This window comes from Penaeus monodon, chromosome 41 (genome assembly GCF_015228065.2).
Source record: "Penaeus monodon isolate SGIC_2016 chromosome 41, NSTDA_Pmon_1, whole genome shotgun sequence".
In the NCBI taxonomy this organism is placed as follows: Eukaryota; Metazoa; Arthropoda; class Malacostraca; order Decapoda; family Penaeidae; genus Penaeus; species Penaeus monodon.
In genome coordinates, this window is record NC_051426.1 from 471155 (window position 1) to 496740 (window position 25586).

Below are 25586 nucleotides of genomic sequence, written 5' to 3' on the forward strand. Positions count from 1 at the left end.
AACCCACTAAACTTTTAATATAAAAGCACCAAACACCACCCAAAAAAATAATACTGTTGCAGTCACAGAAATCTGTTTATTTGCGACAAAAAAATCCCCCAGTTGCAATACAAAGCCCTTCGTTATTGTGTCTCCCCGGATTCTCGCTTTCGCAGTTATTTATTTTTATTTGTGATATGTAAAAACCTTTTGGCTGCCATTTTTTCCCATATCTCGACTCTGGACAGCGGGGGTTTAAGGACCCCTCAAAAATTCTTTAAAGGTGGGGTTTCTGAAAATCATTAAAGCACCCAGCTCAAAAGATATCTTTTGATCTTGTTGCTGGATTGCAATATCAATTATCACTAACTGCAATAAGTCCCATTTTCGATTTTTTTTTGAACTAAACAAAATTTTTTATTTTTTGCACATAGAGATTTCAAATCTGTGTGTGTGTGTGTGTGTGTTTGTGTGTGTGTGTGTGTAGTTTTAGTTTTGTAAGCTTATTAATTTCATAAACGTAAATATCGTTATGAATTCGTGGTTCAAAGCTTTAAGAAGTATACAGTTATTAATCATGGATAATTTGATTTACGTAGGAAAAAAAAATCTGGTGAGAGACTTTTTAAAGAAATCATAGGAAAAGTTTATAGATTCAGGTAAATATAAGAGAAATTTCCGAGCGGCCCCAAAAACCAAAATAGCAATTTAAAAATGGGAAATTTAAAAAACTAATATTTTTTTCTAGAATGTTCTATATAATATATGGCCTTAGATTTTGGGGGGCGACTACTTAATTTTAGCGAAATATGACCAGTAAAGCGCCAAATTTTGGGGTTAAATTACTAAAAAAAAAAAGGCGGATTGAATAGTGTTAAGCTTATAGGGCCTATATTTTTTCTTCGTTGATGCCTTCACTATTTTTTTTTTTCCCCCTTCCCTTTTTTTTTAATCGAGTGAATATATGCGGGATTATTATATATATAATTCCGTCATATACTTCACTCGATTTAACAAAAGGAAAGGGAAAAAAAAAATAAATGAAAGGCATGCATACGGAATGAAAGATATAGGCCTATAAGCTTAACACTATTCAATCCGCCTTTTTTTTTTTAGTAATTCAACCCAAAATTCGGCGCTTTACTGGTCATATTACGCTAAAATTAAGTAGCTCGCCACACTAACATATCTACAGGCCATATACTTATATAGAACATTCTAGAAAGAAATCATTATGTTTTTTGCAAATTCCCATTTTAAATATGCTATTTTGTTTTGTTGGACCGCTCGGAAATTTCTCTTATATTTACCTGAATCTATAAACTTTTCCTATGATTTCTTTAAAAAGTCTCTCACCAGATTTTTTTTTCCTACGTAAATCAAATTATCCATGATTAATAACTGTATACTTCTTAAAGCTTTGAACCACGAATTCATAACGATATTTACGTTTATGAAATTAATAAGCTTACAAAACTAAAACTACACACACACACACACAAACACACACACACCCCCGATTTTTTAATCTCTATCGGGCAACGTAAAATAAATTTTTTTTAAGTTCAAAAAACGTCGAAAATGGTACTCTATTGCAGTTAGTGTCCATAATTGATATTGCGTAATCCAGCAACAAGATCAAAAGATATCTTATGATGCTAGGCTTGCTTTACATGATTTACAGTAAACCTCACCTTAAAGGAATTCTTGAGACGTCCTATACCCCAGCGTGTCCAGAGCTCGAGATATGGGAACACTGGCAGCACAGGTTTTCTACATATCACAAATAAAACTCAAATAACTGCGAAAGCTGAGAATCGCCGGTCGAGACACAATAACGAAGGTGTCTTTGTATTGCAACTGGGGCTATTTTTTCCGCTGTAAAAATTAAAAATTTTCTGTGAGCAACATATTATTTTGGCTGGTTTTTGGGTGTTTTGTATTCATTTTGTAGTGGGTCAGTCCCCACACTTCCCTGGTCGGGCAATCTGTACCTTCCCTGCACAGCATTTTTCCATCTGCCGGTTTCCATCCTTTTACTCTTTCTTTAGCTTTTTTTTACCCCTGATTTTCGCGTTTTCTTTTTGTTTTCGTTTACCCGTTTTGGCACATTTTCTTTGGTTCTCGTTTGACTTTGATTAGTTTATCTTTTTACTTTTTAAATGCAGTTCTTTGTCGGCATGCGTAGTTTTAACTATCTGTTAGTTTCCTTGTTTTATTTAATTCTAAATAAATCATATAAATCTTTTAGTGATTATGATGACCACTATTACAAACATTATTTTTATCTATTATTTTACTCATGTCCATTTTGAAAATTTTTTTTTAATTTTTATCATTTTAACAATTCTTATTTTTGTCAATTTCCCAAATGATTGTGAAACCTCGTGTTGCCCTTGTGACCTAAATTACTTTGTGTTGCCCTGTTTATAAGCTTTCGTCGTGTGACATGCGGTTTCCCCCCTGTAAAAAATGTTACGAGTAAATAACTTGTTAAATAAGGAAAAAGGATGTCATTTTGTGTTTATTTCGTGCCCTGCTTCGCCATGTAGCGTTCCCCTGTGGTGTTTTGGGACCTGTGGTGCTCGGTGCCTTTTGGAGCTGTTCAGTGTTCACACCCTGTGGATAGCACGCCGTCTCCTACCTCCCTTGTTTGGTGGCAAGAGACGGGTTTTCGGCGTAACAAATGGTGTCAGAGTGGGATTTGTGATATTTTGATATGAGATGCGCCGATTTATCATGTCGTCCAAAGATGGGGGGTAGCCATGAGGGGGAGGGCTATACTGAGGCAGGCACGGGGGGGGGGTAAAGCCGAGCCAGATGGACCTTCCTGCCATGCGGGCCGGGTATAGGGAGGAAAGGGCACAAGGCAAAAGAGCGGGCCACAGAGGGCCCATGAGCAGGCACACCATCCGTCAGATGCAGAAAAAGGAAAAGGAAAGGAAATTTTTTGCCAACTTGTTGGGTGCTACAGAGAAATCTTGCATCTGTGAAGATGGAAACTCAGCAGTACCCGAAAAGGCCTGCCATGTGAAAGTGAACTGTTTGGAGGAGGTGCAGACTCTGAAGGGCGATGTTCGGGGCCTGGGGGAGGAAGTGAAGGGGGAAAGGCCCCCACGGGGTTTTATAACGTTGAAAGCAGGAAGGCAACAGGTTTGGAAAAGATGCCAAGTGTCGATTTACTGGGGTTCGTGGCAGGGCCCCGGGGCCTCGCAGCGCCCCTGTCGGACCCAGTGGTCGCGGGGTAAGGTGGCGGCAACTCGGACCAGGCAACCCCCCTCGTTCCCTCCCCCCCCCCTTCCCCCCCCCCGGGCGTGTTGTTCCTGCCGCTTCTCCACCCCGTAGCCCCTGGGCCTCCAACTTTTGTGAGGTGTAACCAGCTAGTACGAGGGAAGGTGGCCTGGGAGGGCATATGTCGCCCAATTTGAAATGCTGCATCTGCCCGGCGGGAAAACCCGGGAAAAAAAGGCCCTGCAGCTGGAAAACACCCCTAAGGGGCCCCGGGGGGGAAAGTGTTGGGGCATCCGCCCCCATCCCAACATGCCTCTACACCAGCTGGCGGAGGCTTTGAAACGCCGTTTCCGGCACCAAACCCACCAGGCCGAGGTATACGGAAACCCGGGGGAAAAACGGACTCGTGAGCTGGCGAGACACTGTCCCAGCGGGCGCAGGATTGGAGGCACTGGTAAAGAGGTCGTACCCTGCGGCGGGAAGAGATGATCGTGGTCCGGGCCTGCGTTTCTTTGTTGACGCTTTGCAGGACCACACTGCAAATCTACGTCAAGCGGCCACCCTGAGGACCTGCAGGTGGCGTGGCGGGGGCCCTTTGGGAGTTCGGGCCTTCCTAAAGGGAAACCAGGGCCGGGCCACTGCTCCCCCCCCGTGACCCCCGGGGGCCGGAAGGCTAAATGGAAAGGTAGCATTGAGGAGGTGACCCACACTTTCCAAGGCTTGGTTGGGGCTGCGGGGGGAGGAAGGGGCCCGACGTATCGGTGTCGGAGGGGCGGAAACACGTCCTCTCAACCGGGCGGATTCTATCCTTCCAACAGCGCTGCAAAGGGCGTGCCAGTTGGTCACCATCCGAAAACATGTCCTAAAGGGAAGGAAGTGGTACAGGGGGAAAAAACCCGGGCGGCTGGGAGGGGCTGAAACCCCGCCGTCCCCGGTTCCCGGCCCCGAAATTGGGTAAGCTGCCTTGAACCAGCAGTGCGGTGGAGGGTCAAGATGGGAAGCCATGCCCCCTGACATGGACACTGGGGGTGAAAGACCCTAGTGCGGGCCCGATATGTTGGCCACTATGCAACTTTCAGACACACCACAGGACTGTTGGTGTCACGGGGCATTGTGTGCAGCTCAAGGGGCCTGGGGGCTCATATTGGCGTGGGCCCGCAGGGTGCAGCGGCTGCCGTGTTTTGGGGGCCCATCGGACACCTGCTTGCTGGGCCTTGCTACCCATGCGAGTAAGGCGTGGGTCGACCCTTTGGGTGGAAGCTGGGAGGGTGCACGGTAAGATATGCCCTTGCTTCCAGAGGGTTTTGTGCAGAGGTAGTTACGGCTGGCGACTGCACCTTTGCCTCCGGACAGAGTCTAGAATCTGGTTCGACTTCAAAAGTGATGCGTGTATAAGGGCCCTGGAGCCCCCTTCAAAATCTGCAGCTGGCTGATGGCGTAGCGTTGGGCGGAGCCTTGTTGGACCCGGGGGGGGGGTTATTTTCAGTGTTGGAAGCTAACTTTTCCGTAAGGCCCAGAAGGTGCCACTGGTGCAAAGCGGGGACTTGTGAGGAAGTGGGGCGCCCGAAGAGTCGTCGGGGGACAAAAGGGGTTGGTTTGGGGTGGGCCTGTTGCCTACTTCCTTGAGGGCTTTGGGGCTTGGGGCGCCCCTAAACCCGGCAGAGGTGCCCGACAGTGCGTGCAAGCTCAAGGGAGCCGGCCATGCCCTAAGGGGACCTATCCGGGACGAGGGGAAAGGAGGTCAACAAGGTACAGAGTGTGGCGCATAAACCCCCTTTGGGAAGAGGGCTCTCGCCGAAGCTACAGACCCCTTGGGAAGGCCATACACGGGGGTAGCGGCCCTCCTGATGTCACCTATCGAATTCGCAGAGGGGAAAACGCCCTCTGTTGTCCCCCGTAGATGGGGTGGCGTTACCCCGGAACTCTCCGGGGCCTGGTGAAAAAAAATGACGTTTTCCCCAGTAGCGGCGATGAGGACGTGGAGACGCTGACCGAGATAAGGGCGACTTTGGACGGTGAGGGCAGCAAAAAGATGTAATGGTGACCATGAGCCAGTCTTTTGGGGCAGGAGATACCCCCCTGGATGCCACTGCCAAACTCCGCCGCCCACCCTCCTCCCGAGCGCCCCCGCGAGAGCGAAGAAGCCGCGCTGGGGGGAAAGATTTTTGTGTTTCTGAGAACTGGTTTTCAATACGGTTCTTTTGTTTGAAAGAATTTTTTTTTGTTCCTGAGGACTAATTTTCTTAAAAATTTTCATTTTTTGGGATGTCGAGCGACGGTTCTCTTTTTAGGGGGGAAAAGTGCTACGCCAGTGGGTCTTTGTCTCTGTGCGAAAAGTGTTAAAATGAAAGGGAACCTGGGCAAACATGACCAAATGGCTGTCGCGGGGGGCGGGGAACAGCCAAGAGAGTGCATTGGGGGCTGCTCCTGTGAAAACCCCGTGTGTGCCCTTTTGACCTAATTCTTCGTATCGTCATGTGACTGCGGTTTTCCCCCCCGTATTGTGCCTATAGAAAAGTGTAGGGGGTAAAAACTTGGTAAATAAGGAAAGACTGTCATTTTGTGTTTATTTCGTGCCCTGCCTCGCCAGTGGCGTTTCTCCTCGTGGTGTTCTGGGACGCTGTGGTGCTCGGTGAATCTTGGAGCTGTTCAGTGTTCACGACCCTGTGGATAGCACGCCGTCTGCCTAGCCTGTCTCGTGTTGGTGGAAGAGAGACGAGGCGGTCGGCGTAACAATAATAATAATAATTAATAGTTACGAGTGCTTTTCTTTGTTCAGGTGTTACGATTCACTTTTACTTTAATTAAAATCAAAGTAATGCATGTTTTTCTTGAACTTAATATTAGTCTTTAATGTTAGTTTTCATTTTATTATTATTTTAGCTTATTTTATTTTAATTCATTTTTAACGTAATTCTGATGAATTTGACTTTAGTTTTTATTAATTCGTTGTGTTGCGTTTTTATCGTGCGACGGAGGGGGTAATGCTGGAACAAACCCACGCCAAAATAAGCTCCTCTGACCACGCTACCACCTCATGGGGCTTATACCAAGGATTAAAACGGTTTACCTTATTTGTGTAAGGCGGCCCTGGTCATACTAATTATAACTTTCGTGAAGCTTTGTTGAAAAGGTTTCTCTTACTTGGCAGGGAAGAAGACACTGGAAACGTGAAATGCTGGATAAGATTTGTTGGAGGTTAACGATATAAAAACAGACAACAGCACAAGAGTCACGCATTTGAACCCTTCATTTAATTTACACAGTCTTGAGACTCTCGTAACAAAAACTGAATGACGTATCTAGAATGCAGAATGTCGGTCACTTTCAGCTTCTACAAATCACTTGTTCTATTACTAAATACTGTCACTTTTCCAATTTTCAGAATGGCACACATAACAGTCTTGAGACTCTCGTAACAAAAACCGAATGACGTATCTAGAATGCAGAATGTCGGTCACTTTCAGCTTCTACAAATCACTTGTTCTATTACTAAATACTGTCACTTTTCCAATTTTCAGAATGGCACACATAACATATATGCTGAAGTTTGCATGAGCAGGATTTAAAGGTCTCTCTTTACAGTTTTATTTCGAAAGATTAAAAAATTACATGTGGTTTCTTAACCCTTTCTCGACGGGCCACGTCCCACGAGGTTTTCTCAAAAGGGTTTTAAGACTCAAATATGTCTTAATATTTTCTTTAGACTTATGACGGGAATCAGTGTAGCTAACCATAAGCAAAAATGCTGATTATTACGGAATCTTAAACTTGAGTGCTTTCATAAGACTTTTTGCTTTTATAACGTTGCTAGTTTTGTTGGTATTGCCAGTATCATTACTTGTATTGTTCCGGTTATTATTATTATTATTTTTATTATTATTATTATTATTTTTTAGCCTTTGATTATTACTACTATCAACATTATATTTGTCATGATAATGTCATGACAAGGCAACAAAATGCCAACAGCATCTTGTGTTCCCAGGTGGTCACCCATCCAAGTACTGACCAGACCCAACGTTGTTTAACTTCGCTGATCGGACGAGAAACGGTGCTTTCAACGTGGTATGATCGTTGGCATAAATGATTCTAACATTAATTAGCTTTCTGTCAGTGCTCACAGATTTTTCATACATATCAATATAATGTATCTTTTGTTTTAACACCAAGCATCGCTACCATTACATTCCAATCATACCACTGAGCTGTGCCCCACAATGTATGCACCAATCACAGTCGACACTAATGGGAGGATTTAGCAATTCTAGCTCAACTATTACCACTTTTATGTACCTACCGTAAGTCTTTTACCGTTTTTTGAGTTGTGCAACTCTATAAAGCATGCATAGTGTACAAGTAATGGAAAAGAAATCGAGTAAAATATCATATATATGGTTGTAACTCTGTATACACATGCAACTATATCTCTTGCATATTAGCGTCATTAAATGATATAAATGATATGTACATGTATTGTTAAAAATAGATAAGTAGATTAAAAAAAAAATAAAAATAAAAAATAAAATAAAATGCTATTAAGGAACATACAAGTAACAAAATGCCAAAAGTATCTCGTATTCCAGGCGGTCACCCATCCAAGTACTGACCAGACCCAACATTGTTTAACATCACTGACCGACGAGAAGCGGTGCTTTCAACGTGGTATGATCGTTGACTTTGCATATATTAACAATCACAACTTTTATCACAATGTCTGTTTACATTCCTGGTTTCTTTTGGCTTTTACTTTGGCTGCATATCCCTGTCACCTGCCATCCAATTACACCTACATTTATGAGGCAAAGAAGCTGACCTCTAAGGAAGTAAATCTCATTTCGATTCATTGGGTACTAAAATCATACACAGGGGACACGATAATTTTCTATTTTCTCGGCTCAAGAACAATACGAAAACAAAACTATAAATTTAATACCAAATTTATTGTTAAAACTCATTCGTGAGTGCTTTCTCAGACTGATAGCTTTATTAGTCATTTTCCTATTGTTTAGTACACATCATTACTAATATTATGATTTTTACTAACACAATTATCATAACTATTATCATTGTCATCTGTAAAATCTGTTTAGTACTAGAAGGAAGTTAATTAAATGTTTGCATTTACTTTAGTTCCCTCTAGGTTTTTCCATTCGTGCCTCCTTCCGACGACGTTTCCTATTAATTAACGTATATTTTCAATTGGCTTCTTTATGGATATATAAAAAGGGCTGCTATATGTCGCATAGTAATGCATACAATTTCGCATACATTATAAAATGCCAACAGCCTCTGGTGTTCCCAGGCGGTCACCCATCCAAGTACTGACCAGACACAACTTTGCTCAACTTCGCTGATCGGACGAGAAGCGGCAATTGTGATAACACCAACCAGCTCTAACTCACTGCTCACACACTTTTCATATATATTAATATAATGTATCTTTTCTTTTTATACCAAACTTCATTATCATGACATTCCAATCATATCACTGACATCTTCCACAATTCACAGTCGATCCACTAATCGGAGTAACGCAAATTCTAATACGAGCTTGTTCCTACTTTATGTTGTCTAAGGTAAGTGCTTTTATCGCGCTTTTTAGAGCTGTGTGTTAGTAAAAAAAAAGAAAAATGTATAAGAAAATTGAGTAAAATATTATTGTATAATGTGTTTAGAAATCGGTCATATACAGAAATGCTGATTACTCTGACTTCCTATTGGATTAAGAGTATATTTTCAATTCATTCTTTACACATATATACGATCTGGGTTATATATTGTAAAGAATTCGTACAATTTAGGTCATACCTTCTAAATGCCACAACAACTGGTGTTGCCCAGGCGTATCAACGCCATTCCAAGTACTAGACTTGACCGCAGTGAAGGCGTTGGCTTAACTTCGGCTGATCGGAAGCGAGAAGGGTGGCTTTCGACGCGGGTAGATCGTTGGCCATTTGTATGATATACACCATCCAGGCTCTAACTCCTGCTCACCAATTACACTTTTCATATATATTAATATAATGCATCTTTTCTTTTTATACAAACTCATTACAATGACGTTCCAATCAAAATCACTGAGGCATCTCTACAATCCAGTCGACCACTATGAGGAGTATAGCGTCTAACTCATAAACTCAGTTGTTACGCCATTTATTTGCCTAGAACGGAAGTCTTTTACGCCTTTTTTAAGCTGTGTATTAGTAATACATAAGAAATTTTGAGTAAAATATTGTTTATATGGTTCAATCGGTGTATTATGCACTGTAATCCGTCTGTTCACATTACCGTTATTGTAAGTAGGAATAGTACAATTATAGATTAAGTCGTAAACAGAAATGCTGATTATTCTATTTCCTATTGATTAAAGTATAATTTCAATTCATTTCTTTACACAAATATAAGAGCTGCTATATTGTAAAAAATCATAGAATTTAGCATACACTATAAATGGCCAACAGATTCTGGTGTTCACCAAGGTCGAAATCATCCATCCAATACTGTATACAGACCGCAACGTTGGCTTAAGCTTCGCTGATCAGACTATGAGAAGCGGTGCTTTCAACGCTGGTATGTATCGTTGGCGATCGGGGGGGGGGGGGGATGATGATGACACCAACCAGCTCAAAAGTTGACCTGGGCTTACACGACACTTTTCATATATATGATTGATAATGTATCTTTGCTTTATTATAAACCAGACTTCCCGACCATGACATTCCAATCATATCGACTGACTTCTCACATGCCGTCGACGGCACTATCGGGATATAGACATATGGTCTAACTCAATTGTAACTATATTTATGTGCCTAACGTAAGTATACTTACTCAGGATTTAGGCGCTGGTTTATTAGTAATGGGCATAAGAATTGAGTAAAATATTATTGTATATGATTATAAATCGGTGTATCACTTGCAACATGTAGATCTCTTTCATATTACCGTTATCTGTAAGTAGGAAGAGATGAATAAGAGCTCAGTGATATACAGAAATCTGTATTACTATCTTATTTGCCTTATTGATTAAAGTATATTTATTGTCAATTAAGTTTCTTAGCACAAAATAAGAGCTGCTATATTTATTGTATACGAAATGCATACTACTTTAGCTTAGCATACATTATAAAATGCCAACAGCATCTAGTATTCGCGCAGAACAGTCTTCGCATCAGTTAGTACTGTACCAACCGCACGCTTGCTTAACTTTCGCTGAATCGGATCGAGAGAGCGGTGCTTTTCAACTGGTGGGGGGTATGATCGTTGGCAATTCTGATGAATAACACCACCAGCTCTAATTCCTCACTTGCTGCAGTACACTTTCCACTTAATACATAAATGCTGATCCTCTATTTCGCTATTGATTAAAATATATTTTCAATTAATTTCTTTACACAATATAAGAGCTGGCTATATATTTGCTATATTGCTATAACTCAATTGTTACTACATTTATGTGCCTAACGTAAGTCTTTTACCCGTTTTAGAGCTGTGTATTCGTAATGTATAAGAAATTGAGTAAAATATTATTGTATATGGTTATAAATCGGTGTATGCATGCAACTGTACCTTTTTCATATTTCCGTTACTGTAAGTAGGAATAGATAAATTATAGAGTAAGTCATAAACAGAAATGCTGATTACTCAATTTCCTATTGATTAAAGTATATTTTCAATTCATTTCTTTACACAAATATAAGAGCTGCTATATATTGTAAAGAAATGTACACAATTTAGCATACATTCTAAAATGCCAACAGCATCTGGTGTTCCCAGGCGCTCACCCATCAAAGTACTGACTAGACCCAAACCTGCTTAACTTGGGCTGATCGGACAGAAGCGGTGCTTTCAACGTGGTAATGATCGTTGGCAATTGTGAGAACACCAACCAGCTCTAACTCACTGCTCACACACTTTTCATATATATTAATATAATGTATCTTTTCTTTTATACCAAACTTCATTACCATGATATTCCAATCATATCACTGACATCTCCACAACCACAATCGACCACTATCAGGAGTATAGGTAATTCTTACTCAATTGTTACTACATTTATGTGCCTAAGGTAAGTCTTTTGCCCTTTTTTCGCTGATCGGACAAGAAGCGGTGCTTTCAATATGGTATGATCGTTGGCAGTTGTGATAACACCAACTAGCTCTAACTCACTGCTCAAACACTTTTCATATATATTAATATAATGTATCTTTTCTTTTTATACCAAACTTCATAAAAATGACATTCCAGACATATCCACAATCACAGGCGACCACATCGGGATTATAGGCAATTCTAACTCAATTGTTATTACATTTCTGTGCCCAAGGTAAGTCTTTTACCCTTTATAGAGCTGTGTATTAGTAATACATAAAAAAATGAATAAAACATTATTGTATATGGTTATAAATCGGTGTACACATGAAACTGTATCTCTTTCATACTATCCTTACTGTAAGTAGAGACAAATTATACAATTAGTCATAAACAGATGTGCTGATTACTCTATTTCCTATTGCTAAAAGAATATTTTCAATACATCATTTCTTTACACAAATATAAGAGCTGATATATATTGTAAAGAAATGCATACAGTTTAGCATACATTATAAAATACCAACAGCATCTGGTGTTCCCAAGCGGTCACCCATCCAAATACTGACCAGACCAAACGTTCCTTAACTTCACTGATCGGACGAGAAGCGGTGCTTTCAACGTGGTATGATTGTTGGCAATCAGTTCTAACTCACTGCTTACACACTTTTCATATATATTAATATATTGTATCTTCTCTTTTTATACCAAACTTCATTACCATGACATTCCAATCATATCACTGATATCTCCATAATCACAGTCGACCACTATCGGGAGTATAGGGAATTCGAACTTAATTGTTACTACATTTATGTGCCTAACGTAAGTCTTTTACCCTTTTTAGAGCTGGTATTAGTAATGCATAAGAAATTGAGTAAAATATTATTGTATATGATTATAAATCGGTGTACGCATGCAACTGTATTTCTTTCATATTACCGTTACTGTAATTAGGAAGAGATAAATTATAGAGTCAGTCATTAACAGATATGCTGATTACTCTATTTCCCCATTTATTAAGTATATTCTCAATTCATTTCTTTACACAAATATAAGAGCTGCTATATTGTAAGGAAATGCATACAATTTAGCATACATTATAAAATGCCAACAGCATCTGGTGTTCCCAGGCGGTCACCCATCCAAGTACTGACAAGACCCAACGTTGCTTAACTTCGCTGATCGAACGAGAAGCGGTGCTTTCAACGTGGTATGATCGTTGGCAACTAAGATAACAACATCCAGCTCTAAGTCATTGCTCACACACTTTTCATTTATATTAAGTCTTTTAGCGTTTTTAGAGCTGTAATGCATAAAAAATGAGTAAGATATTATTGTATATGATTATAAATCGGTGTACGCATGCAAATGTATCTCTTTCATATTACCGTTACTGTAAGTAGGAAGAGATAAATTATGGTCCGTTAGAAACAGAAATGCTGATTACTCTATTTCCTATTAATTAAAGTATATTTTGAATGAATTTCTTTACACTGATATAAGAGCTACTATATATTGTAGAGAAATGCATACAATTTAGATACATTATAAAATGCCAAAAGCAACTGGTGTTCCTAGGTGGTCACCCATCAAAGTACTGACCAGACCAAACGTTCTTTAACTTCGCTGATCGGACGAGAAGCGGTGCTTTCAACGTGACATGATCGTTGGCAATTGTATCTCTTCATATTACTGTTACTGTAAGTAGGAAGAGATTTAATTACAGGTCAGTCATAACAGGAAAATGCTGATTACTCTACTTCCTATTGATTAAAGTATATTTTCAATTCATTTCTTTACACATATATAAGAGGAACTATATATTGTAAAGAAAAGCATACAATTTAGCATATATTCTAAAATGCCAACAGCATCTGGTGTTCCCAGGCGGTCACCCATCCAAGTATTGACCAGACCAAACGTTGCTTAACTTCGCTGATCGGACGAGAAGCGGTGCTTTCAAAAGTGGTATTTATTGTTAGCAATTGTGATGATAAAACCAACCAACTCTAAGTCACTGCCTACACACTTTTCGTATATATTAATATAGTGTATATTTTCTTTTTATACCAAATTTCATTACCATGACATTCCAATTATATCACTGACATCTCCACAATCACATTCGACCACTATCGGGAGTATAGGCAATGCTCAATGCTCAATTAGTAACTCAATTGTTACTACATTTATGTGCCTAAGATAAGTCTTTTTTCCCCTTTTTTTGAGGGGTGTTATTAGAAAAAATAAGAAATTGAGTAAAAATTTTTATTTTATATATTTTAAAATCGGTGGACATATTTCAAACTGGATCTCTTTTATTTAAAAGTTATGTAAGGGAGGGGAAAAGATAAATTATAGAAATCAGTCATTTAAAGAAATGCTGATTAAATCTAATTTTTATTGATTAAAGTAATTTTAATTTATATTTTTACCCAAATATAAAAAGGGTGCTATAGTGTAAAGAAAAGCATAAACTTTAGGGATACACTATAAAATGACACCCCGGGGGTATGATCGTTTTACAAATTTTGATGATAACCCCCAACCCGCTCTAAAATCACTGCTCACCCAACCCCTTTTTTATAATTAAATTTTAAAGTATCTTTTTTTATACCAAACTTTTATTCCCTGACATCCGATCATATCACTGACATCTTCCCCAATAAAAGTAGACCCTTACCCGGGGTATAAGGAAATTTAACTCAAATTTTACTACTGTATGTGGGTAAGAAAAATGTTTTACCCTTTTTTAAAGGGTGTGTATTTTTAATTGGGATAAGAAAATTTAGTAAAAAATTATTGTATATGGTTATAAAAAGGTGGGACGAATGAAAATGTATCTCTTCCAAAATTACCGTTTCTGTAAGTAGGAATGGTTAAATTTAAGTCAGCCATAAAAGAAAAGCTGATTACTCTTATTTTCCCATTGATTAAAGTATATTTTCATTAAAAACTTTAAAAAATATAAGAGCTGCTGTATATTGTAAAGACATGGGATACAATTTACATACATTTAAAATGCCAACGCATCTGGTTTCCCAGGCGGTTTACCCACAAGTTTTGAAAAACAAACGTTGCTTAACTTCGGGTGATCGGGCGAAAAAGCGGTGCTTTCAAAATGGTATTTTCGTTGGCAAATTTTGATAATAATACCAACCAGGCCCCTTTAAAAAACTGTTCACACACTTTTCATATATTTTTAATAAAAATGTAATTTTTCTTTCCCTACCAAAAAAATTTCACTAAACCCTGAATTTTTCTAAAATATCCCGACATTCCACAATCACAGTTTGGAAAGACTAAACAAAATATAAGGGGAATTTCCCACCCCATTTGTTACTACATTTAGAGGCCAAGGGTTTTCGGGGGCCCCTTTTTTGACTGGTATTAGTAATGCATAAGAATTGAGGGAAAATATGTATTGGTTATAGATCGGTGTATTTTCATCAACTGTACCTTTTTTCATATTTTTTACTTTTAAATTTGGTTAGAGAAATTTTTAGAGTAAGGGGATTTTTCAAAAATTTCTGATTTCTCTTTTTTTCCTATTTATTTTAAAATATATTTTTTAATTCATTCCTTACACAAATTAAGAGGGCTATATATGTAAAAAAAATAATACAAATTTTTTAATAATTTGAAAAAGCCAACAGCATCTGGTGTTTCCCAGGCCCGGGCACCCATCCAAATATTTACTTTGACCCAACGTTGCCTTTTAAATTTGGGTGAAACGGAAAGAAAGGGGGGGGCTTTTAACGTTGGGGATGATCGGTTGGGGAATTGTCATGATAAAACCCAACCCGCTGTAACTCCCCGGGTCAAAACACTTTCCGATAATTTAAAAATTTTAATGTATATTTTTTTTTTTATAAAAAAAATTGTAAAGAAAATGGGAAAAAAATTTTGGGGAAAAAATTTCCCCAAAATGGGGGCCCAAAAGGGATCTGGGGTTTCCCAGGGGGTCACCCCTTTCCAAGTACGACCAACCCAAACGGTTTTCTTAAATTCGCTGATCGGACGAGAAGGGGGTTTTCTTTTTAAGTGGTATGATAGTTTTGGCCCTTTGTGGGGGGAATTTAAACCAACCAGGCTTTAACTCACTGTTACACACTTTTTAAAATTTATTTAAAATAAATTTATCTTTTTCTTTTTTATCACTGAAAACCTAACCCCACATCGATCCCCTATCGGGGTATAGGGAAAATTTTTAACACAATTTTTTTAAAAAAATTTTATGTGGGCCCAACGTAAGTCCTTTTTTCCTTTTTTTGAGGGGATTTTTTTAGTTTAAAGGGATTAAAAAATGAATAAAAAATTTTTTGTATATGGGTTTTTAAAGGGGGTACACATGGGGAACCCGTAAACTCTTCATATTTCCCCTTTTCTGTAAGTAGGAAAAGATAAATTTTGGGGTCACTCATTAAAAAAAATGTTGTTACTCTTTTTTCCTTTTTGATTTAAAATATAATTTTTTAATTTAATTTTTTTTAACAAAAATATTAAAATTGCTTTTAAAATTGTTTGGGAAATCATTAAAATTTAAACATACACTATAAATGCCAAAAGCAAACTGGTATTTCCCAGGGGGGGGGGAGATCTAGCTCAAATGGGTCCCCCCCCCCCACCCCCCCCCCCCCCCTTTTTTGCATATATTAATATAATGAAATTTTCATATATAACTAACTGTTCATACATTTTCCGTTTATATTAATATAATGTATCTTTTCTTTTTATACCAAACTTCATTACCATGACATTCCAATCATATCACTGACATCTCCACAATCACAGTCGACCACTTTCGGAAGTACAGGCAATTCTCACACAATCGTTACCACATTTATGTGCCTAAGATAAGTCTTTTGATCGTTTTTAAAAGGGGGGTAATTAGTAATGCATAAGAAATTGAGTAAAATATTATTTTGTATGGTTATAAATCAGTATACGCATGCAACTGTTTCTCTTTCATATTACTGTTACTGTAAGTAGGAAGAGATAAATTACAGTCAGTCATAAACAGAAATGCTGATTACTCTACTTCCTATTGATTAAAGTATATTTTCAATTCATTTCTTTACACATATATAAGAGGAACTATATATTGTAAAGAAAAGCATACAATTTAGCATATATTCTAAAATGCCAACAGCTTTCTGGTGTTCCCAGGCGGTCACCCATCCTAAATACTGACCAGACCAAAAGTTGCTTAACTTCGCTGATCGGACGAGAAGCGGTGGGTTTCAACGTGGTATGAATCGTTGGCCATTGTGATGAAAAACAAACCAACCAGCTCTAACTCACTGCTCACACACTTTTCATATATATCAAAATAATGTATCTTTTCTTTTTATACCATACTTCATTACCATGACATTTCCAATCATATCACTTACATCTCCACAAATCACAGTCGACCACTATCGGAGTATAGGCAATGCTAAATCAATTGTTACTATATTTTTTGCCTAATGTAAGTTTTTTTACTCTTCTTTAAACTGTTTTTTTAGTAATGGAAAAAGAAATTTTAGTAAAAATATTATTGTATTGGTTATAAATCCGGGGTACGCATGCAACTTATTTCTTTCATATTTCCCCCTTACTGTAAGTAGGGAAAAAAGATAAATCATATTTGTTTTTGTCCCCCCCCCCCTAAAAAAAGAAATGGGTTTATTACTCTATTTCCTATTGATTAAAGTTTAATTTTTTCAAACCATTTTTGACCACAAATATAAAGAAAAATTGCTATGTATTGGTAAGAAAAGGGATACAATTTTCCCTACATTAAACAAAGCCAACAGGGATCTGGTGTTCCTTTGGCGGGCCCCTCAAAGTACTGACCGGAAAAATGTTTTCTTTTTCTTCGCTGTCAAAGAAAGCGGTTTTGAACGTGGTATGATCGTTGGGAAATTTTGATTAAACCCCCAACCTTTTCCCAAAACATGCTCATACAAATTTTCATATATAAATTAAAATTTTTTTATCTTTCTTTTTATACCAAACTTCAATTTCTAGACCATTCCCAAACAATTTTACTGATTCTCCCCAAACACATCGACCACTATCGGGGGGAAAATAAAGGGAAATTCCCACCCCAAATTTTTACTACATGCATGTGGGCCCAACCCAAAATCTTTACCCCTTTCCTACCGTTTTCCCCGAAGTAGGGAACAGATAAATTATTGAGTCACCCATAAACGAAATGATTTACTCTATTTTTCCCATTTATTAAAGTATAATTTTTTTATTTAAATTTTTTTACACAAATTTTAAAGCGCTTATATGCTGTAAAAATATTTCTTACAATTTTTCAGCCATCTAAAAGGGGCCCAACAGCCCCTCTGGTTTTTCCCCGGCGGTCACCCAGGCCCAACTGAAACCCGACCCAAAGTTTTCCAAAAGTTTTTTGTTTGTGTTGGTTGTGTGTTTGTAGGTGGGTGTGTGGTGTGTGTGTGTGGGGTGGGTGTGTGTTGGGGTGTGTGTGTGTGTGTGTTTTTGTGTGTGTTTTTTGTGTGTGTGTGTAATTCCGATTGACAAAAATTTTTAAAAGGAAAATTTCCCCAAATATTTTAATTTTCAAATATAAACACTAAATATTTTAAAGTAGGGGAAACAACTTTTTCAACCCATAAATTTTCACACCCCACCACATACCCCACACACACCACACACACCACCACACAAAACCCCACACCCTAAATTTTATTATTATTAAAAATAAATATATATATATATAATATATAAAATTTTTAGTAAAACCCCAAACTAAAATATTTTCCTAAAAATTTTTATTACATATAAAGGGACTTTTTATTTTATTTGGGGGTCTTTTTTTATTAATTTTTACACATGAGTATCACAAAAACTATTGTATAAATTTCGTTTATTATTAAAAAAAAATACTTAAAAGTATATGAATAATTCTAAACTGCATTGGGTATATTTTTCCACACACTCATAAAAAGGGTGTAGCTTTGTCGAAAGCATTGCAGACTTGATTTTTTTGCAGCGAGGTAGTTGTGTGGTGTGTGTGGTGTGTTGTGTGGTTGTGTGTGTGGTGTGTGTGTGTTGTGGGGGTTTGTGTGTGTATACTATATTACATACAAAAAATAAATTATATATTTTATATATTTATATAATATAATATATTTATGTTATATATGTGTATATTTCTAATAATTACAAAATAACATCGAGTATAAAAAAAGATATACGTTATGAAATACTGGTAAAACTGTGATAAAAAGGCAGGCAAGCCGCTGTGTGGGATGAAAGACCATTCCCACCCCCCGGCTGTCGGGGAAGAAACGATTTCATAGATTGACAGTAAAAATGATTTTTGAAAAGGGGATACATGCCTTTCAATGTATGGTGGATACAAGCCCTATCAATAATTTTCATAAGAAATCATTTTTTCCATAGTCTTAATAACCTTAGTGGAAGGGCCATATAAGTTTCACCGTCAGTCGTCGTAACGTTTCATCATCATCATCGTCATCGTCATTATCACCCCCACCCCCAAAACCCCCATCATCTCATCATCATCACATCATCATCATCATCACATCATCATCATCATCATCATCATCATCATATCTACATCATCTCATCATGTGTCGTCTCTCGTCATCTGGGGAATAAAAAAGTTTTACTAGTGTATTTCAGGGTTCACTTTCCCACATAACATTTTTAAGGGGCCATTTTTTTTCCATCTTTTTTCTTTTATATTACTATATATATGGCATTTTACCGTCATTGTCATCGTCATCATCAATCTATCCCTCATCATTATCATCCTTCATCCTATCATCACACCCCATCTGCGGAATATATATATAATATATATATATTATAATATATATATTATAAAAATAATATATATTAATATATAACATATATATTATATATAATATATAATATATATTATTAATATATTTTTAATATATATATGTGTGTGTGTGGGGGGGGTGGGGGGGTGTTTTTGTGTGTGTGTGTGTAAAAATTGGGTTTCTTTTGAATCAAGGATGTCTTCAGTTCAGGGTTTGAGTTAACATATGTAAAATAATCCTTTTGTTTTTATTTCAATTAAAATTTGATAAAACAATAATAATAAAAATAGTAGGGCAGCAAAACAAACTTTTTTAAAATTTTTAAGTCAATATGCAATATAACTAGGTTTTTAAAAAAAATTATTCAAAAATATCAAACAACGCCGGAAATCCCTACAACCGCATTAAAAAACGGCCGGGAAAATTCCCTACAAAAAAAAAAGGAAAATAAATTTCAAAAGAACCAGCCGGTTCGTTTCAAAAAACGCTGAAATTTCTAACAACGCTGAAACACCCTAACAACGCCGAAACCAAAAAATTGTATCAATTTTCCAAAAATTGAATTGATATTTTTCAATTACTACTGAACTGGATCCCACCCCATGAATAGTTAAAAAGGACGCCCACCCCCTCAACTCGCCCCAGCTGCGTAGGGTTTCTCCGGGGGGGCCTCAGCGATCTGCCCCACCCCCCTTTTTGGGTTTCCACGGGGCGCGAATCGATCACAAATGTCGACACGATGAGAGGGTTCAGTCACTCGTCCGAACCCCACTTATAATTTTTTGTCAGAGTTACTGTATCTGCAGAAAAATTTATTAATAAAATATTCATTGTATGTTAAAAATTACAAAGTCCCCCAAAAAAGTATATAGCGGGCTAATCCCATTAATATAAAAATTATTTACCTGACCTACTAAGGGAGGTCGCTCCTACTTTCATCCCTGCAACGTGGACTATTCTGAATCTAAAGTTGCAAACACAAAGCCATGTATAAATTCTTTATTAGAAGACTTGCTGGCATGTATATATGGTTTGTGATCCATTCTAGAATAAACTTTTTACCCTTTTAGGAAATTCAAATTTTTGAAACCAAATAAGATGCCAACACTCACGCCTATTGTAGAATACCTTTTTTCACACAAATATTTCTATTTGCGTAAGGGCCACAGGAAAGGGAAAATCATCCATTTCTGTATAGTACCGCACCAGCCACTCAGAAGCTCTGTACAAAGGGAATGAATGGATTTTTAAATCAGGTAATTTGAAACGGATTTTACACAGGTAGTTTTTAGTTTCTAAAACCCCTTTCAACCTTTCTTTCGTCCACTTTAAAAGGGTTCCCGCACATTTTTGAAAACGGGTCCGAGGCGGACCCGAAGTTCAAGGCCTGAGGAAAATAAACATGCGATAAAAAGAAATATACAAAAAAAATTTTCGAATGCTTTTTTGTATTGGGTGTTAAAATCTGATCAGAGCATCTATCTTAATCTGAGGTTTCAGATATTTCCCGTCATCACAAAAACCAAAAATTTAATCCCCTTAACCCAAAATCACACTTGGGGGGGCAACTGCAAGTTGGGGTTTCGCAGACGCTCCAGAACTGAGATATTGTTTCTAGATGGGGTTTTTCCAAATCCTTAGCATATATAATATTTATTGTCAAAGTAAAAGTACTTTTAGGTAACCCAAAATAGAATAGCCTCATGATCTAACAAAAATTGCAAAACGTTACTAACCCAAATGGTTCTACAAATTCCTTAAGCCTTTGTTTTGGAAATGCTGTCAGAGTTTTGATCTTTCAGAAGGGGGATCTGATATAAGCCTTGTTAAATCTATTTAGAAAAATAAATAAAACATTAAGTTTTTGTAAAACATTTCTATTTTTACAGGCGGGGTTAGCATAAAAAGTGTGGCAGATTTTAAGGGCTCTGTAGTCTATCCCATTCGATACGTACCATCAGATTTCTACCATTCCCAGGGGAAACGTGAGGAGAAGCGATAATCTAATGATTCCTTGCTAGTAGTTGTTCTCTTTCTTTTCAAATGTGATTGCAGGGGGAGGGGTAGGGAAAATCTTGGGGCTTCAAACGCTAAAATGACTGAGGGAATTCAGCTCAACAAGAAAAGTAAAAACCTGGATTTCCTGAAAAAACATCTGAAATTCTGATAAAAGTTTAGGATAACTTTCTGTAAATTGTTTGTTCTGAGTTAATTTTCAGCACCTGAAGTGTCAATAGACGAAAAGAATCGCTCCCCTTGGTGTAAGGGGACACATGTCATTTTCTACATCTACAATGACGAAAATCACTGTTCCTGGAATATTTTCTAGAACCTGAACTTCATCCATTAACTGGGCTTGGAAACCTCGTGGGCGATGATCCCTTTTTTAGAAGTTTTGCTGATAAAAGTTGGCTGACCTCTTCCATAATAAATTTTTTTACCTTATTTTTCCTCCTACCGTATGGGGCCATCATTAACGTTTTTTAGCAAATTTGGGAAAAATACAAAATTCGTCCCTGGACTGAAAAACATCTTGAATTTTAACGTCAAAATAAGATCGATACCTGGGTTTAGGGGTGATGTCAGCATTTTGAGCAGCTACTTTGCACATTCCCCCTGTTTATTTCCCGAGCTCTATGACATACTGAAAGGGATTCGCTCGTCATCCTTGATACTCCCATCCTCCCTAGATCTCTCAGCACTGTCAAGGGCCTCGCCAGCACGACCCTACGGAGTTCAAGGCAAAAAAAACCCAGTCCCGTCATCGGAATTTCTCTGAGGGCAAATAAAAATAGGAAAAAGATACGGTGCCAAACTTTTGGGGTTGTCCCACACACAGCTTTCTTAAGGATGCTTTCAGAGTACTATGAAATCTTTCAACCTTCCATTTCCACAGGATATATGGAGTGGTGAAGGAGGCTTAAAACCCAACAATTTATAAAGTTTACCCTCATTTGAATGACTGCGTGCCTTGCGGAAAGAATTTCCCTGGGGAAATTTCCCACTCTGGAAAATATAATGACAAAACTTCCCCCAAAGACACGGAGTTATTTGCTTCAGGGAAGCCCCCGCGTAGTCTTTTAAGTGTTAAAATATATTGTGTCCATCATGAGGGAGGATTCAGGGGGCCTACTATGTCTATTGCAACACGCAAAAAGGGCTCCGAATAATCGGCATGGGGTTTTAAAGGGGCGGGGTTTTACTCGCCCTTGGTGACATTGGTTTGGGATTTTCACAAGATCGGCAAAAATCTCTCCTCACTTCCCATACTTGGGCCAAATAAAAATGATCTGCTACCTTCTCAAGTTTTACGTGAGAAAAAGGGCAGCGAGAGGAGACTCTGAGCAATTTACGTTACCATACTCGCAGTCGGGGGCACATTAAAAACACTTCCCAAACCTTCCGAAATTTTTTATTTTTGGGGACTTCGTAAAACAATCCATCATTTTTTCAATATACTCAACATCATACCATCAAGGGGCATATGAGGTCCTCGATTTTTACCCTTTTTCCCCGCAGAAAAACAGTGCGGGACAGGAACTTGCTTTTTGCAAATTCCCTCGAGTGATATTTACGGGGGGGGAATTTAGGCAGAACGAGAGGTGAATCCTCTTTTTCTGGGAGCCCTGTCTGTATAGCCTGAACCTGGGCATTCTTATGGACGGGAGAAACAAAAACATCAGAATTTGAATTAGAATCTCGTACCCCTGGGAAAATTACCATGAGTACCTGCAAAAAATTTGGAGTTGCCGCAGGCTTCGTCCTCAAAAAAGTAGGGGGAGTGATTAACACGAAACCCGGGAAAATAATCTACTCGCCCCAATAAAAGCAAACTTTGATAATTTACTGTTACTGATATCAATGTCGGGGATACTTGTTTGGGTCAAACCCTGAACAACCCGAGTCTCTAAAGGGTAGTGGAAACCCCCTGTCCATTTTCTTTTTCCATTAGCCGATATTTTACGTGGAAGTTGAAACTGATAATGAAAAGCTAACCTTTTTAGGATTCCTCTCTGAAGGAATACTCTTAAAAGCTAAAGGATTTTTAGGGACGATCCTGTAGGAAAACCAAAATTTTCCACAATTGTGACTTTGATTTCTTTTAAATTTTCCTTCAACAGGAACAGATTAACGGGTTATTCTCCTACTTTTTTTTGTTTTTTAAAGTATGTTTTGCTTTGGGTAAACGGGAGCGGGCCCCGCCCCAGTTTTTCAGCCAACTGCCCCTCTGTAAAGAGGTACATTTTTGCTCTTTGAATATATCCTAAGACCGGGGAAAGGGAATTTAATTGTCAAGTATCATGAACTTCTAAGCGATTTGTAAGAGTTCCGGGCCGCTACATCTATCCACTGACAAAAAGTCTACCGAGATTAAATTGAAAAAATTTTTTAGGTTTTCCCCCACTTATTTTAGCAGCTCTAAATCTTTTCTATACCCATTAGGGGTCTACTAAACCCCTTAAAGACTTTTTTCAACTGTTTATAACAGCAGTGATTTTTGGGGGCAATGAGGTATATATTCTACTGCTTTACCTTAAGAAGCTTCCCCAAACCACGCATAACTGTCCCCCATGATATCTAAAAAGGGTGGCAAATCGTTCGGAAAGATGAGGTAACATGCAAAGTCTTCACCTTCTTTATATACTGGGTTAAAATTTGGCTTACAGCCCGCTTACTGAATGGGGGGATAAAGAATTGTTACCGTTATTCCCAGCTTTAATTTTAGCCCTTTTTAACTCGTGAGCAAAAATTTACCCTTTTCCTCTTTGCTTCTATTTTCCCTTTATTTTTTCCCTTCTAACCCTTCAAATTTAATTCTCTTCCCTATTTCGCTCCCCCCTTTCAACTGCTTGCTATTTAAAATGTATTTTGTATTATGCCTTTTAAACCCAAAGTTTCAGCTTTTTTTAAAAAATCAATTTGAAGTATCGACTCAGGCAGGGGGGGGGGATTCAAGTACACTTCATAACAATTAAAAAACCAACAAATAGCTGGAAATACTAGAGGGACGTACCCGCACCTAGCAGCAGTTCTAGAAAGGGGTAATCTGCACCAGAAATCAAAAAAATACTCATGATACAGGGATATGAAAACGAAAAAAGGTCCCACGGCAATACTCAAAAGGTGGACAGCTCCCCACTTCCTCCCGCTAACGCTAGGACCTGGGCACTTGTCTCCGGCCCCAAGGGCGACAAGAGAGGGGTTGTTATCCAAGTTTCACCAAAAATCAGAAAACGACATCCTGGCAAGGTCGCCATGTGAATAAATTAGGTTCTTTTGAATCAAGGGGCTTCAGTTCCGAGGGTTTTAGTTCAAAAATTGTAAAAAATTTTCTTTGTTTTATTTTAATAGATAATTGACAAACAAAATAATAAAAAAGTATCGGAGCAAAACAAACTTTATTTAATATTAAATCAATACACATAAAGACAACCTGAAATTTTCTAACAAAGCCGAAATCCCCCAAAATTGTTCAGACTTCCAAAAATTGAATTTATATTGTCAAAATACTCAACGAAAATGGATGCCCCCCATGATCTTAAAAAAGGACCCCACGCCCCCCAATCGGTGATATGGGGTGGTGAAGAGAGGCTTAAAAACCCCAAAAATTTATAAATTCACCCTCAGTTGTGAAAGGAACAACGCCCAAAACCCTACAAAATTGTATCAGACTTCCAAAAATTGAATTGAATTGTCAAAATTTCTACAATCGAACGGCGCCACACCATGAATACTTAAAAAGGACGCCCACGCCCCCCAACTCGGGCCCCAGGGGTGCAGCAGGGTGCGTCTCCTTGGTGTGCCTCACGATTCCCGCCCGCCCCCCTTTTGGGGTCCACCTGTGCCGAACGAGTCGACTAGGTCGACGAGTCCGAGAGAGTTCAGTCAGCTCTCCGAACCCCCGTTTTAATTTATTCGTACAGAGTATACTGTATCTGCAGAAAAAAAAAATTAAATAAAAATATTCATTGTATGATACTCATATGATATGTGCACTTTACCGTCATTGTCATCGTCATCATCACATCTATCTCCTCATCATTATCATCATCTTCATCCTCATCATCATCACCACCATCTGCGGAATATACATATATATATTATATATTATATATTTAATATATATAATATATATATATAATATATTTTTATATATTATATATATATATAATAAAAATAATAATATATGGGTGGGGGCTTACGTGCTGGGTTTTTGAAGCGATGGTGTGGTGGGCCCTGATAGTGTTAATGCTTGCATGCCTTTTCGTTGCAGCTTCACCCCCGGGTAGCCCCCGTGCGAAAAAGGGGCAGCTTTTCCGCATAAAATCTCCCCTGCCGGGCACGCCTCTCCATCTTAAGACTTCTGCAGTGCCTCCTCGTGGCCCCCCATGGTAACTGGGTACCTTGCGGTCCCAGGCTAAACTGTGGGGGATCTCGGAGCAGCAA

The 25586-nt window shown here is 38.3% G+C and overlaps 2 non-coding genes and 3 pseudogenes across 2 annotated transcripts; all 5 read right to left on the reverse strand.

The window, feature by feature from the left end:
- Positions 1-7173: 7173 nt before the first annotated feature.
- LOC119598778 lies at positions 7174-7292 on the reverse strand. The gene has a single exon (XR_005231019.1). It is a non-coding gene; the product is annotated as a 5S ribosomal RNA (ribosomal RNA).
- Positions 7293-11827: 4535 nt separating this feature from the next.
- LOC119598797 lies at positions 11828-11946 on the reverse strand (annotated as a pseudogene).
- Positions 11947-12415: 469 nt separating this feature from the next.
- Positions 12416-12534, reverse strand: LOC119598772. Its single transcript, XR_005231013.1, has one exon. It is a non-coding gene; the product is annotated as a 5S ribosomal RNA (ribosomal RNA).
- A 329-nt stretch (positions 12535-12863) lies between these two features.
- LOC119598807 lies at positions 12864-12982 on the reverse strand (annotated as a pseudogene).
- A 190-nt stretch (positions 12983-13172) lies between these two features.
- Positions 13173-13293, reverse strand: LOC119598806 (annotated as a pseudogene).
- Positions 13294-25586: the final 12293 nt, after the last annotated feature.